The 13,548-nt window shown below is 46.4% G+C and overlaps 1 protein-coding gene, 27 non-coding genes and 8 pseudogenes across 28 annotated transcripts in view; 1 reads left to right on the top strand and 35 right to left on the bottom strand.

Moving 5' to 3' along the window:
- LOC140301715 (NLR family CARD domain-containing protein 3-like) overlaps nt 1-13,548 on the top strand; it is a 483,071-nt gene that overhangs the window by 208,635 nt on the left and 260,888 nt on the right. The window lies entirely within an intron of this gene.
- Nucleotides 144-262, bottom strand: LOC140301589 (5S ribosomal RNA). Its single transcript, XR_011914919.1, has one exon. It is a non-coding gene; the product is annotated as a 5S ribosomal RNA (ribosomal RNA).
- Nucleotides 531-649, bottom strand: LOC140298255 (5S ribosomal RNA). The gene has a single exon (XR_011913919.1). It is a non-coding gene; the product is annotated as a 5S ribosomal RNA (ribosomal RNA).
- On the bottom strand, nt 919-1,037 carry LOC140269149 (5S ribosomal RNA). Its single transcript, XR_011907582.1, has one exon. It is a non-coding gene; the product is annotated as a 5S ribosomal RNA (ribosomal RNA).
- Nucleotides 1,307-1,425, bottom strand: LOC140291681 (5S ribosomal RNA). The gene has a single exon (XR_011912476.1). It is a non-coding gene; the product is annotated as a 5S ribosomal RNA (ribosomal RNA).
- Nucleotides 1,695-1,813, bottom strand: LOC140299819 (5S ribosomal RNA). The gene has a single exon (XR_011914771.1). It is a non-coding gene; the product is annotated as a 5S ribosomal RNA (ribosomal RNA).
- Nucleotides 2,083-2,201, bottom strand: LOC140297303 (5S ribosomal RNA). Its single transcript, XR_011913050.1, has one exon. It is a non-coding gene; the product is annotated as a 5S ribosomal RNA (ribosomal RNA).
- Nucleotides 2,471-2,589, bottom strand: LOC140301542 (5S ribosomal RNA). Its single transcript, XR_011914918.1, has one exon. It is a non-coding gene; the product is annotated as a 5S ribosomal RNA (ribosomal RNA).
- On the bottom strand, nt 2,858-2,976 carry LOC140305382 (5S ribosomal RNA; annotated as a pseudogene).
- LOC140291598 (5S ribosomal RNA) lies at nt 3,246-3,364 on the bottom strand. Its single transcript, XR_011912468.1, has one exon. It is a non-coding gene; the product is annotated as a 5S ribosomal RNA (ribosomal RNA).
- LOC140269076 (5S ribosomal RNA) lies at nt 3,634-3,752 on the bottom strand. The gene has a single exon (XR_011907580.1). It is a non-coding gene; the product is annotated as a 5S ribosomal RNA (ribosomal RNA).
- On the bottom strand, nt 4,021-4,139 carry LOC140294262 (5S ribosomal RNA). Its single transcript, XR_011912765.1, has one exon. It is a non-coding gene; the product is annotated as a 5S ribosomal RNA (ribosomal RNA).
- On the bottom strand, nt 4,409-4,527 carry LOC140303974 (5S ribosomal RNA). The gene has a single exon (XR_011915224.1). It is a non-coding gene; the product is annotated as a 5S ribosomal RNA (ribosomal RNA).
- On the bottom strand, nt 4,797-4,915 carry LOC140298576 (5S ribosomal RNA). The gene has a single exon (XR_011914211.1). It is a non-coding gene; the product is annotated as a 5S ribosomal RNA (ribosomal RNA).
- Nucleotides 5,185-5,303, bottom strand: LOC140293953 (5S ribosomal RNA). The gene has a single exon (XR_011912727.1). It is a non-coding gene; the product is annotated as a 5S ribosomal RNA (ribosomal RNA).
- Nucleotides 5,573-5,691, bottom strand: LOC140305041 (5S ribosomal RNA; annotated as a pseudogene).
- Nucleotides 5,961-6,079, bottom strand: LOC140299369 (5S ribosomal RNA; annotated as a pseudogene).
- Nucleotides 6,349-6,467, bottom strand: LOC140298607 (5S ribosomal RNA). The gene has a single exon (XR_011914238.1). It is a non-coding gene; the product is annotated as a 5S ribosomal RNA (ribosomal RNA).
- Nucleotides 6,737-6,855, bottom strand: LOC140297299 (5S ribosomal RNA). The gene has a single exon (XR_011913049.1). It is a non-coding gene; the product is annotated as a 5S ribosomal RNA (ribosomal RNA).
- Nucleotides 7,125-7,243, bottom strand: LOC140301490 (5S ribosomal RNA). Its single transcript, XR_011914915.1, has one exon. It is a non-coding gene; the product is annotated as a 5S ribosomal RNA (ribosomal RNA).
- Nucleotides 7,512-7,630, bottom strand: LOC140305377 (5S ribosomal RNA; annotated as a pseudogene).
- Nucleotides 7,900-8,018, bottom strand: LOC140271251 (5S ribosomal RNA). The gene has a single exon (XR_011907841.1). It is a non-coding gene; the product is annotated as a 5S ribosomal RNA (ribosomal RNA).
- Nucleotides 8,288-8,406, bottom strand: LOC140291669 (5S ribosomal RNA). Its single transcript, XR_011912475.1, has one exon. It is a non-coding gene; the product is annotated as a 5S ribosomal RNA (ribosomal RNA).
- On the bottom strand, nt 8,676-8,794 carry LOC140298253 (5S ribosomal RNA). The gene has a single exon (XR_011913917.1). It is a non-coding gene; the product is annotated as a 5S ribosomal RNA (ribosomal RNA).
- Nucleotides 9,064-9,182, bottom strand: LOC140291473 (5S ribosomal RNA). Its single transcript, XR_011912456.1, has one exon. It is a non-coding gene; the product is annotated as a 5S ribosomal RNA (ribosomal RNA).
- LOC140294250 (5S ribosomal RNA) lies at nt 9,451-9,569 on the bottom strand. The gene has a single exon (XR_011912764.1). It is a non-coding gene; the product is annotated as a 5S ribosomal RNA (ribosomal RNA).
- Nucleotides 9,839-9,957, bottom strand: LOC140303915 (5S ribosomal RNA). The gene has a single exon (XR_011915220.1). It is a non-coding gene; the product is annotated as a 5S ribosomal RNA (ribosomal RNA).
- Nucleotides 10,227-10,345, bottom strand: LOC140289469 (5S ribosomal RNA). The gene has a single exon (XR_011912258.1). It is a non-coding gene; the product is annotated as a 5S ribosomal RNA (ribosomal RNA).
- Nucleotides 10,615-10,733, bottom strand: LOC140296576 (5S ribosomal RNA). Its single transcript, XR_011912976.1, has one exon. It is a non-coding gene; the product is annotated as a 5S ribosomal RNA (ribosomal RNA).
- LOC140298673 (5S ribosomal RNA) lies at nt 11,003-11,121 on the bottom strand. The gene has a single exon (XR_011914297.1). It is a non-coding gene; the product is annotated as a 5S ribosomal RNA (ribosomal RNA).
- LOC140270471 (5S ribosomal RNA) lies at nt 11,391-11,509 on the bottom strand (annotated as a pseudogene).
- LOC140297743 (5S ribosomal RNA) lies at nt 11,779-11,897 on the bottom strand. The gene has a single exon (XR_011913452.1). It is a non-coding gene; the product is annotated as a 5S ribosomal RNA (ribosomal RNA).
- Nucleotides 12,167-12,285, bottom strand: LOC140298087 (5S ribosomal RNA). Its single transcript, XR_011913766.1, has one exon. It is a non-coding gene; the product is annotated as a 5S ribosomal RNA (ribosomal RNA).
- LOC140299758 (5S ribosomal RNA) lies at nt 12,555-12,673 on the bottom strand (annotated as a pseudogene).
- LOC140309774 (5S ribosomal RNA) lies at nt 12,943-13,061 on the bottom strand (annotated as a pseudogene).
- On the bottom strand, nt 13,331-13,449 carry LOC140300060 (5S ribosomal RNA; annotated as a pseudogene).

The following is a 13,548-nucleotide window of genomic DNA, read 5'->3' as shown; positions in this document are numbered from 1 at the left end:
TCTCCAGCGGAAACTGAGACTCTCAGATCACTTCGTGTCTGCCGACAAAGCAGCAGCAGCTGAAGATGACCAACTTCCTCATGTGTCACAGGGTGATCAGACGTTGCAACAAAAGACATGTAGGTGGTAGAGAGAAGAGAAAAAGCTTACAGCACCTGGTATTCCCAAGTAGTCTCCCACCCAAGTACTAACCAGGCCCAACCCTGCTTGGCTTCCGAGATCAGATGAGGTCGGGCATGTTCAGGGTGGTTTGGCCGTAAGCGACAATGTCTGTCACAAATGTGCATTATATAGGTACTGGAATCATAGAGTTCCTCTATGTAACCAGATAATTGCCAAGAAAGGCTGATATGTAGTGGGCATATCTTCATCCTTGATGTGATTACTACCTGTAGTTGAAACTGAGACTCTCAGATCACTTTTGTCTGCCAACAAAGCAGCAGCAGCTGAAGATGACCAACTTCCTCATGTGTCACAGGGTGATCAGACGTTGCAACAAAAGACATGCACGTGGTAGAGAGAAGAGAAAAAGCTTACAGCACCTGGTATTCCCAATTAGTCTCCCATCCAAGTACTAACCAGGCCCAACCCTGCTTGGCTTCCAAGATCAGACGAGGTTGGGCATGTTCAGGGTGGTGTGGCCGTAAGCAACAATATCTGTGAACAATGTGCATTATATAGGTACTGGAATCATACGGTTCCTCTATGTAACCAGATAATTGCCGAGAAAGGCTGATATGTAGTGGGCACATCTTAATCCCTGTCGTGATTATTCTCTCCAGCGGAAACTGAAACTCTCAGATCACTTAGTGTCTGCCAACAAAGCAGCAGCAGCTGAAGATGACCAACTTCCTCATGTGTCAGAGGGTGATCAGACGTTGCAACAAAAGACATGCAGGTGGGAGAGAGAAGAGAAAAAGCTTACAGCACCTGGTATTCCCAAGCAGTCTCCCATCCAAGTACTAACCAGGCCCAACCCTGCTTGGCTTCCGAGATCAGACGAGGTCGGGCATGTTCAGGGTGGTGTGGCCGTAAGCAACAATATCTGTGAGCAATGTGCATTATATAGGTACTGGAATCATACAGTTCCTCTATGTAACCAGATAATTGCCGAGAAAGGCTAACTTGTAGTGGGCACATCTTCATCCCTGATGTGATTATTATCTGTAGTTGAAACTGAGACTCTCAGATCACTTCGTGTCTGCCAACAATGCAGCAGCAGCTGAAGATGACCAACTTCCTCATGTGTCACAGGGTGATCAGACGTTGCAACAAAAGACATGCAGGTGGTAGAGAGAAGAGAAACAGCTTACAGCACCTGGTATTCCCAAGCAGTCTCCCATCCAAGTACTAACCAGGCCCAACCCTGCTTGGCTTCCGAGATCAGATGAGGTCAGGCATGTTCAGGGTGGTGTGGCCGTAAGCGACAATATCTGTGACAAATGTGCATTATATAGGTACTGGAATCATACGGTTCCTCTATGTAACCAGATAATTGCCGAGAAAGGCTGATATGTAGTGGGCACATTTTCTTCCCTGTCGTGATTATTCTCTCCAGCGGAAACTGAGACTCTCAGATCACTTAGTGTCTGCCAACAAAGCAGCAGCAGCTGAAGATGACCAACTTCCTCATGTGTCAGAGGGTGATCAGACGTTGCAACAAAAGACATGCAGGTGGTAGAGAGAAGAGAAAAAGCTTACAGCACCTGGTATTCCCAAGCGGTCTCCCACCCAAGTACTAACCAGGCCCAACCCTGCTTGGCTTCCGAGATCAGACGAGGTCGGGCATGTTCAGGGTGGTTTGGCCGTAAGCGACAATGTCTGTCACAAATGTGCATTATATAGGTACTGGAATCATAGAGTTCCTCTATGTAACCAGATAATTGCCAAGAAAGGCTGATATGTAGTGGGCATATCTTCATCCTTGATGTGATTACTACCTGTAGTTGAAACTGAGACTCTCAGATCACTTCGTGTCTGCCAACAAAGCAGCAGCAGCTGAAGATGACCAACTTCCTCATGTGTCACAGGGTGATCAGACGTTGCAACAAAAGACATGCATGTGGTAGAGAGAAGAGAAAAAGCTTACAGCACCTGGTATTCCCAAGCGGTCTCCCATCCAAGTACTAACCAGGCCCAACCTTGCTTGGCTTCCGAGATCAGACGAGGTCGGGCAAATTCAGGGTGGTGTGGCTGTAAGCAACAATGTCTGTCACAAATGTGCATTATATAGGTACTGGAATCATACAGTTCCTCTATGTAAACATATAATTGCTGAGAAAGGCTGATGCGTATTAGGCACATCTTCTTCCCTGTCGTGATTATTCTCTCCAGCGGAAACTGAGACTCTCAGATCACTTCGTGTCTGCCGACAAAGCAGCAGCAGCTGAAGATGACCAACTTCCTCATGTGTCACAGGGTGATCAGACGTTGCAACAAAAGACATGTAGGTGGTAGAGAGAAGAGAAAAAGCTTACAGCACCTGGTATTCCCAAGTAGTCTCCCACCCAAGTACTAACCAGGCCCAACCCTGCTTGGCTTCCGAGATCAGATGAGGTCGGGCATGTTCAGGGTGGTTTGGCCGTAAGCGACAATGTCTGTCACAAATGTGCATTATATAGGTACTGGAATCATAGAGTTCCTCTATGTAACCAGATAATTGCCAAGAAAGGCTGATATGTAGTGGGCATATCTTCATCCTTGATGTGATTACTACCTGTAGTTGAAACTGAGACTCTCAGATCACTTTTGTCTGCCAACAAAGCAGCAGCAGCTGAAGATGACCAACTTCCTCATGTGTCACAGGGTGATCAGACGTTGCAACAAAAGACATGCATGTGGTAGAGAGAAGAGAAACAGCTTACAGCACCTGGTATTCCCAATTAGTCTCCCATCCAAGTACTAACCAGGCCCAACCCTGCTTGGCTTGCAAGATCAGACGAGGTTGGGCATGTTCAGGGTGGTGTGGCCGTAAGCAACAATATCTGTGAACAATGTGCATTATATAGGTACTGGAATCATACGGTTCCTCTATGTAACCAGATAATTGCCGAGAAAGGCTGATATGTAGTGGGCACATCTTAATCCCTGTCATGATTATTCTCTCCAGCGGAAACTGAAACTCTCAGATCACTTAGTGTCTGCCAACAAAGCAGCAGCAGCTGAAGATGACCAACTTCCTCATGTGTCAGAGGGTGATCAGACGTTGCAACAAAAGACCTGCAGGTGGGAGAGAGAAGAGAAAAAGCTTACAGCACCTGGTATTCCCAAGGAGTCTCCCATCCAAGTACTAACCAGGCCCAACCCCGCTTGGCTTCCGAGATCAGACGAGGTCGGGCATGTTCAGGGTGGTGTGGCCGTAAGCAACAATATCTGTGAACAATGTGCATTATATAGGTACTGGAATCATACAGTTCCTCTATGTAACCAGATAATTGCCGAGAAAGGCTAACTTGTAGTGGGCACATCTTCATCCCTGATGTGATTATTATCTGTAGTTGAAACTGAGACTCTCAGATCACTTCGTGTCTGCCAACAATGCAGCAGCAGCTGAAGATGACCAACTTCCTCATGTGTCACAGGGTGATCAGACGTTGCAACAAAAGACATGCAGGTGGTAGAGAGAAGAGAAACAGCTTACAGCACCTGGTATTCCCAAGCAGTCTCCCATCCAAGTACTAACCAGGCCCAACCCTGCTTGGCTTCCGAGATCAGACGAGGTCGGGCATGTTCAGGGTGGTGTGGCCGTAAGCAACAATGTCTGTGACAAATGTGCATTATATCGGTACTGGAATCATACGGTTCCTCTATGTAACCAGATAATTGCCGAGTAGGCTAACTTGTAGTGGGCACATCTTCTTCCCTGACGTGATTATTATCTGCAGTTGAAACTTAGAATCTAAGAACACTTCGTGTCTGCCAACAAAGCAGCAGCAGCTGAAGATGACCAACTTCCTCATGTGTCACAGGGTGATCAGACGTTGCAACAAAAGACATGCAGGTGGTAGAGAGACGAGAAATAGCTTACAGCACCTGGTATTCCCAAGTAGTCTCCCATCCAAGTACTAACCAGGCCCAACCCTGCTTGGCTTCCAAGATCAGACGAGGTTGGGCATGTTCAGGGTGGTGTGGCCGTAAGCAACAATATCTGTGAACAATGTGCATTATATAGGTACTGGAATCATACGGTTCCTCTATGTAACCAGATAATTGCAGAGAAAGGCTGATATGTAGTGGGCACATCTTAATCCCTGATGTGAATATTATCTGCAGTTGAAACTGAGACTCTCCGATCACTTCGTGTCTGCCAACAATCCAGCAGAAGCTGAAGATGACCAACTTCCTCATGTGTCACAGGGTGATCAGACGTTGCAACAAAAGACATGCAGGTGGTAGAGAGAAGAGAAAAAGCTTACAGCACCTGGTATTCCCAAGAAGTCTCCCATCCAAGTACTAACCAGGCCCAACCCTGCTTGGCTTCCGAGATCAGACGAGGTCGGGCATATTCAGGGTGGTGTGGCTGTAAGCAACAATGTCTGTCACAAATGTGTATTATATAGGTACTGGAATCATACAGTTCCTCTATGTAACCACATAATTGCAGAGAAAGGCTAACTTGTAGTGGGCACATCTTCTTCCCTGTCGTGATTATTATCTGCAGTTGAAACTGAGACTCTCAGATCACTTCGTGTCTGCCAACAAAGCAGCAGCAGCTGAAGATGACCAACTTCCTCATGTGTCACAGGGTGATCAGACGTTGCAACAAAAGACATGCATGTGGTAGAGAGAAGGGATAAAGCTTACAGCACCTGGTATTCCCAAGCGGTCTCCCATCCAAGTACTAACCAGGCCCAACCCTGCTTGGCTTCCGAGATCAGACGAGGTCGGGCATATTCAGGGTGGTGTGGCTGTAAGCGACAATGTCTGTCACAAATGTGCATTATATAGGTACTGGAATCATACGGTTACTCTATGTAACCAGATAATTGCCGAGAAAGGCTGATATGTAGTGGGCATATCTTCATCCTTGATGTGATTACTACCTGTAGTTGAAACTGAGACTCTCAGATCACTTCGTGTCTGCCAACAAAGCAGCAGCAGCTGAAGATGACCAACTTCCTCATGTGTCACAGGGTGATCAGACGTTGCAACAAAAGACATGTAGGTGGTAGAGAGAAGAGAAAAAGCTAACAGCACCTGGTATTCCCAAGTAGTCTCCCATCCAAGTACTAACCTGGCCCAACCCTGCTTGGCTTCCGAGATCAGACGAGGTCGGGCATATTCAGGGTGGTGTGGCCGTAAGCAACAATGTCTGTGAACAATGTGCATTATATAGGTACTGGAATCATACGGTTACACTATGTAACCAGATAATTGCAGAGAAAGGCTAACTTGTAGTGGGCACATCTTCATCCTTGATGTGATTACTACCTGTAGTTGAAACTGAGACTTTCAGATCACTTTGTGTCTGCCAACAAAGCAGCAGCAGCTGAAGATGACCAACTTCCTCATGTGTCACAGGGTGATCAGACGTTGCAACAAAAGACATGCAGGTGGTAGAGAGAAGAGAAATAGCTTACAACACCTGGTACTCCCAAGCGGTCTCCCATCCAAGTACTAACTAGGCCCAACCCTGCTTGGCTTCCAAGATCAGACGAGATCGGGCATATTCAGGGTGTTTTGGCCGTAAGCAACAATGTCTGTAACAAATGTGCATTATATAGGTACTGGAATCATACAGTTCCTCTATGTAACCAGATAATTGCCGAGAAAGGCTGATATGTAGTGGGCACATCTTCTTCCCTGTCGTGATTATTCTCTCCAGCGGAAACTGAGACTCTCAGATCACTTTGTGTCTGCCAAAAAAGCAGCAGCAGCTGAAGATGACCAACTTCCTCATGTGTCACACGGTGATCAGACGTTGCAACAAAAGACATGTAGATGGTAGAGAGAAGAAAAAAAGCTTACAGCACCTGGTATTCCAAAGTAGTCTCCCATCCAAGTACTAACCAGGACCAACCCTGCTTGGCTTCCGAGATCAGACGAGGTCGGGCATATTCAGGGTGGTGTGGCCGTAAGCAACAATATCTGTGAACAATGTGCATTATATAGGTACTGGAATCATAGAATTCCTCTATGTAACCATATAATTGCAGAGAAAGGCTAACTTGTAGTGGGCACATCTTCATCCCTGATGTGATTATTATCTGTAGTTGAAACTGAGACTCTCAGATCACTTCGTGTCTGCCAACAATGCAGCAGCAGCTGAAGATGACCAACTTCCTCATGTGTCACAGGGTGATCAGACGTTGCAACAAAAGACATGCAGGTGGTAGAGAGAAGAGAAAAAGCTTACAGCACCTGGTATTCCCAAGCGGTCTCCCACCCAAGTACTAACCAGGCCCAACCCTGCTTGGCTTGCAAGATCAGACGAGGTTGGGCATGTTCAGGGTGGTGTGGCCGTAAGCAACAATATCTGTGAACAATGTGCATTATATAGGTACTGGAATCATAGAGTTCCTCTATGTAACCAGATAATTGCCAAGAAAGGCTGATATGTAGTGGGCATATCTTCATCCTTGATGTGATTACTACCTGTAGTTGAAACTGAGACTCTCAGATCACTTCGTGTCTGCCAACAAAGCAGCAGCAGCTGAAGATGACCAACTTCCTCATGTGTCACAGGGTGATCAGACGTTGCAACAAAAGACATGCATGTGGTAGAGAGAAGAGAAAAAGCTTACAGCACCTGGTATTCCCAAGCGGTCTCCCATCCAAGTACTAACCAGGCCCAACCTTGCTTGGCTTCCGAGATCAGACGAGGTCGGGCAAATTCAGGGTGGTGTGGCTGTAAGCAACAATGTCTGTCACAAATGTGCATTATATAGGTACTGGAATCATACAGTTCCTCTATGTAACCATATAATTGCTGAGAAAGGCTGATGCGTATTAGGCACATCTTCTTCCCTGTCGTGATTATTCTCTCCAGCGGAAACTGAGACTCTCAGATCACTTCGTGTCTGCCGACAAAGCAGCAGCAGCTGAAGATGACCAACTTCCTCATGTGTCACAGGGTGATCAGACGTTGCAACAAAAGACATGTAGGTGGTAGAGAGAAGAGAAAAAGCTTACAGCACCTGGTATTCCCAAGTAGTCTCCCACCCAAGTACTAACCAGGCCCAACCCTGCTTGGCTTCCGAGATCAGATGAGGTCGGGCATGTTCAGGGTGGTTTGGCCGTAAGCGACAATGTCTGTCACAAATGTGCATTATATAGGTACTGGAATCATAGAGTTCCTCTATGTAACCAGATAATTGCCAAGAAAGGCTGATATGTAGTGGGCATATCTTCATCCTTGATGTGATTACTACCTGTAGTTGAAACTGAGACTCTCAGATCACTTTTGTCTGCCAACAAAGCAGCAGCAGCTGAAGATGACCAACTTCCTCATGTGTCACAGGGTGATCAGACGTTGCAACAAAAGACATGCACGTGGTAGAGAGAAGAGAAACAGCTTACAGCACCTGGTATTCCCAATTAGTCTCCCATCCAAGTACTAACCAGGCCCAACCCTGCTTGGCTTGCAAGATCAGACGAGGTTGGGCATGTTCAGGGTGGTGTGGCCGTAAGCAACAATATCTGTGAACAATGTGCATTATATAGGTACTGGAATCATACGGTTCCTCTATGTAACCAGATAATTGCCGAGAAAGGCTGATATGTAGTGGGCACATCTTAATCCCTGTCGTGATTATTCTCTCCAGCGGAAACTGAAACTCTCAGATCACTTAGTGTCTGCCAACAAAGCAGCAGCAGCTGAAGATGACCAACTTCCTCATGTGTCAGAGGGTGATCAGACGTTGCAACAAAAGACATGCAGGTGGGAGAGAGAAGAGAAAAAGCTTACAGCACCTGGTATTCCCAAGGAGTCTCCCATCCAAGTACTAACCAGGCCCAACCCTGCTTGGCTTCCGAGATCAGACGAGGTCGGGCATGTTCAGGGTGGTGTGGCCGTAAGCAACAATATCTGTGAACAATGTGCATTATATAGGTACTGGAATCATACAGTTCCTCTATGTAACCAGATAATTGCCGAGAAAGGCTAACTTGTAGTGGGCACATCTTCATCCCTGATGTGATTATTATCTGTAGTTGAAACTGAGACTCTCAGATCACTTCGTGTCTGCCAACAATGCAGCAGCAGCTGAAGATGACCAACTTCCTCATGTGTCACAGGGTGATCAGACGTTGCAACAAAAGACATGCAGGTGGTAGAGAGAAGAGAAACAGCTTACAGCACCTGGTATTCCCAAGCAGTCTCCCATCCAAGTACTAACCAGGCCCAACCCTGCTTGGCTTCCGAGATCAGATGAGGTCAGGCATGTTCAGGGTGGTGTGGCCGTAAGCGACAATATCTGTGACAAATGTGCATTATATAGGTACTGGAATCATACGGTTCCTCTATGTAACCAGATAATTGCCGAGAAAGGCTGATATGTAGTGGGCACATTTTCTTCCCTGTCGTGATTATTCTCTCCAGCGGAAACTGAGACTCTCAGATCACTTAGTGTCTGCCAACAAAGCAGCAGCAGCTGAAGATGACCAACTTCCTCATGTGTCAGAGGGTGATCAGACGTTGCAACAAAAGACATGCAGGTGGTAGAGAGAAGAGAAAAAGCTTACAGCACCTGGTATTCCCAAGCTGTCTCCCACCCAAGTACTAACCAGGCCCAACCCTGCTTGGCTTCCGAGATCAGACGAGGTCGGGCATGTTCAGGGTGGTTTGGCCGTAAGCGACAATGTCTGTCACAAATGTGCATTATATAGGTACTGGAATCATAGAGTTCCTCTATGTAACCAGATAATTGCCAAGAAAGGCTGATATGTAGTGGGCATATCTTCATCCTTGATGTGATTACTACCTGTAGTTGAAACTGAGACTCTCAGATCACTTCGTGTCTGCCAACAAAGCAGCAGCAGCTGAAGATGACCAACTTCCTCATGTGTCACAGGGTGATCAGACGTTGCAACAAAAGACATGCAGGTGGTAGAGAGAAGAGAAAAAGCTTACAGCACCTGGTATTCCCAAGCGGTCTCCCATCCAAGTACTAACCAGGCCCAACCCTGCTTGGCTTCCGAGATCAGACGAGGTCTGGCATGTTCAGGGTGGTGTGGCCGTAAGCAACAATGTCTGTGACAAATGTGCATTATATCGGTACTGGAATCATACGGTTCCTCTATGTAACCAGATAATTGCCGAGTAGGCTAACTTGTAGTGGGCACATCTTCTTCCCTGACGTGATTATTATCTGCAGTTGAAACTTAGAATCTCAGATCACTTCGTGTCTGCCAACAAAGCAGCAGCAGCTGAAGATGACCAACTTCCTCATGTGTCACAGGGTGATCAGACGTTGCAACAAAAGACATGCAGGTGGTAGAGAGAGGAGAAATAGCTTACAGCACCTGGTATTCCCAAGTAGTCTCCCATCCAAGTACTAACCAGGCCCAACCCTGCTTGGCTTCCAAGATCAGACGAGGTTGGGCATGTTCAGGGTGGTGTGGCCGTAAGCAACAATATCTGTGAACAATGTGCATTATATAGGTACTGGAATCATACGGTTCCTCTATGTAACCAGATAATTGCAGAGAAAGGCTGATATGTAGTGGGCACATCTTAATCCCTGATGTGAATATTATCTGCAGTTGAAACTGAGACTCTCCGATCACTTCGTGTCTGCCAACAATCCAGCAGAAGCTGAAGATGACCAACTTCCTCATGTGTCACAGGGTGATCAGACGTTGCAACAAAAGACATGCAGGTGGTAGAGAGAAGAGAAAAAGCTTACAGCACCTGGTATTCCCAAGAAGTCTCCCATCCAAGTACTAACCAGGCCCAACCCTGCTTGGCTTCCGAGATCAGACGAGGTCGGGCATATTCAGGGTGGTGTGGCTGTAAGCAACAATGTCTGTCACAAATGTGTATTATATAGGTACTGGAATCATACAGTTCCTCTATGTAACCACATAATTGCAGAGAAAGGCTAACTTGTAGTGGGCACATCTTCTTCCCTGTCGTGATTATTATCTGCAGTTGAAACTGAGACTCTCAGATCACTTCGTGTCTGCCAACAAAGCAGCAGCAGCTGAAGATGACCAACTTCCTCATGTGTCACAGGGTGATCAGACGTTGCAACAAAAGACATGCATGTGGTAGAGAGAAGGGATAAAGCTTACAGCACCTGGTATTCCCAAGCGGTCTCCCATCCAAGTACTAACCAGGCCCAACCCTGCTTGGCTTCCGAGATCAGACGAGGTCGGGCATGTTTAGGGTGGTTTGGCCGTAAGCGACAATGTCTATCACAAATGTGCATTATATAGGTACTGGAATCATACGGTTACTCTATGTAACCAGATAATTGCCAAGAAAGGCTGATATGTAGTGGGCATATCTTCATCCCTGATGTGATTATTACCTGCAGTTGAAACTGAGACTCTCAGATCACTTCGTGTCTGCCAACAAAGCAGCAGCAGCTGAAGATGACCAACTTCCTCATGTGTCACAGGGTGATCAGACGTTGCAACAAAAGACATGCAGGTGCTAGAGAGAAGAGAAAAAACTTACAGCACCTGGTATTCCCAAGTAGTCTCCCACCCAAGTACTAACCAGGCCCAACCCTGCTTGGCTTCCGAGATCAGACGAGGTCGGGCATATTCAGGGTGGTGTGGCTGTAAGCAACAATGTCTGTCACAAATGTGCATTATATAGGTACTGGAATCATACGGTTACTCTATGTAACCAGATAATTGCCGAGAAAGGCTGATATGTAGTGGGCATATCTTCATCCTTGATGTGATTACTACCTGTAGTTGAAACTGAGACTCTCAGATCACTTCGTGTCTGCCAACAAAGCAGCAGCAGCTGAAGATGACCAACTTCCTCATGTGTCACAGGGTGATCAGACGTTGCAACAAAAGACATGTAGGTGGTAGAGAGAAGAGAAAAAGCTAACAGCACCTGGTATTCCCAAGTAGTCTCCCATCCAAGTACTAACCAGGCCCAACCCTGCTTGGCTTCCGAGATCAGACGAGGTCGGGCATATTCAGGGTGGTGTGGCCGTAAGTAACAATGTCTGTGAACAATGTGCATTATATAGGTACTGGAATCATACGGTTACACTATGTAACCAGATAATTGCAGAGAAAGGCTAACTTGTAGTGGGCACATCTTCATCCTTGATGTGATTACTACCTGTAGTTGAAACTGAGACTTTCAGATCACTTTGTGTCTGCCAACAAAGCAGCAGCAGCTGAAGATGACCAACTTCCTCATGTGTCACAGGGTGATCAGACGTTGCAACAAAAGACATGCATGTGGTAGAGAGAAGAGAAATAGCTTACAGCACATGGTACTCCCAAGCGGTCTCCCATCCAAGTACTAACTAGGCCCAACCCTGCTTGGCTTCCAAGATCAGACGAGATCGGGCATATTCAGGGTGTTTTGGCCGTAAGCAACAATGTCTGTAACAAATGTGCATTATATAGGTACTGGAATCATACAGTTCCTCTATGTAACCAGATAATTGCCGAGAAAGGCTGATATGTAGTGGGCACATCTTCTTCCCTGTCGTGATTATTCTCTCCAGCGGAAACTGAGAGTCTCAGATCACTTCGTGTCTGCCAAAAAAGCAGCAGCAGCTGAAGATGACCAACTTCCTCATGTGTCACACGGTGATCAGACGTTGCAACAAAAGACATGTAGATGGTAGAGAGAAGAAAAAAAGCTTACAGCACCTGGTATTCCCAAGTAGTCTCCCATCCAAGTACTAACCAGGACCAACCCTGCTTGGCTTCCGAGATCAGACGAGGTCGGGCATATTCAGGGTGGTGTGGCCGTAAGCAACAATATCTGTGAACAATGTGCATTATATAGGTACTGGAATCATAGAATTCCTCTATGTAACCATATAATTGCAGAGAAAGGCTAACTTGTAGTGGGCACATCTTCATCCCTGATGTGATTATTATCTGTAGTTGAAACTGAGACTCTCAGATCACTTCGTGTCTGCCAACAAAGCAGCAGCAGCTGAAGATGACCAACTTCCTCATGTGTCACAGGGTGATCAGACGTTGCAACAAAAGACATGCATGTGGTAGAGAGAAGAGAAAAAGCTTACAGCACCTGGTATTCCCAAGCGGTCTCCCATCCAAGTACTAACTAGGCCCAACCCTGCTTGGCTTCCGAGATCAGACGAGGTCGGGCATATTCAGGGTGGGGTGGCCGTAAGCAACAATATCTGTCAACAATGTGCATTATATAGGTACTGGAATCATACGGTTACTCTATGTAACCAGATAATTGCCGAGAAAGTATGATATGTAGTGGGCACATCTTCATCCCTGATGTGATTATTACCTGCAGTTGAAACTGAGACTCTCAGATCACTTCGTGTCTGCCAACAAAGCAGCAGCAGCTGAAGATGACCAACTTCCTCATGTGTCACAGGGTGATCAGACGTTGCAACAAAAGACATGCAGGTGGTAGAGAGAACAGAAATAGCTTACAGCACCTGGTATTCCCAAGCGGTCTCCCATCCAAGTACTAACTAGGCCCAACCCTGCTTGGCTTCCAAGATCAGACGAGGTCTGGTATATTCAGGGTGGTTTGGCCGTAAGCAACAATGTCTGTAACAAATGTGCATTATATAGGTACTGGAATCATACAGTTCCTCTATGTAACCAGATAATTGCCGAGAAAGGCTGATGCGTATTGGGCACATCTTCTTCCCTGTCGTGATTATTCTCTCCAGCGGAAACTGAGACTCTCAGATCACTTTGTGTCTGCCAACAAAGCAGCAGCAGCTGAAGATGACCAACTTCCTCATGTGTCACACGGTGATCAGACGTTGCAACAAAAGACATGCATGTGGTAGAGAGAAGAGAAAAAGCTTACAGCACCTGGTATTCCCAAGTAGTCTCCCATCCAAGTACTAACCAGGACCAACCCTGCTTGGCTTCCGAGATCAGACGAGGTAGGGCATGTTCAGGGTGGTGTGGCCGTAAGCAACAATGTCTGTGACAAATGTGCATTATATAGGTACTGGAATCATACGGTTACACTATGTAACCAGATAATTGCCAAGAAAGGCTGATATGTAGTGGGCACATCTTCATCCCTGATGTGATTATTACCTGCAGTTGAAACTGAGACTCTCAGATCACTTCGTGTCTGCCAACAAAGCAGCAGCAGCTGAAGATGACCAACTTCCTCATGTGTCACAGGGTGTTCAGACGTTGCAACAAAAGACATGCATGTGGTAGAGAGAAGAGAAATAGCTTACAGCACCTGGTACTCCCAAGCGGTCTCCCATCCAAGTACTAACTAGGCCCAACCCTGCTTGGCTTCCAAGATCAGACGAGATCGGGCATATTCAGGGTGTTTTGGCCGTAAGCAACAATGTCTGTAACAAATGTGCATTATATAGGTACTGGAATCATACAGTTCCTCTATGTAACCAGATAATTGCCGAGAAAGGCTGATATGTAGTGGGC

Source organism: Leuresthes tenuis, unplaced genomic scaffold (assembly GCF_036924035.1).
Source record: "Leuresthes tenuis unplaced genomic scaffold, fLeuTen1.0.hap1 SCAF_1, whole genome shotgun sequence".
Classification (NCBI taxonomy): Eukaryota; Metazoa; Chordata; class Actinopteri; order Atheriniformes; family Atherinopsidae; genus Leuresthes; species Leuresthes tenuis.
This window is presented reverse-complemented; position numbering and strand designations above follow the sequence as displayed.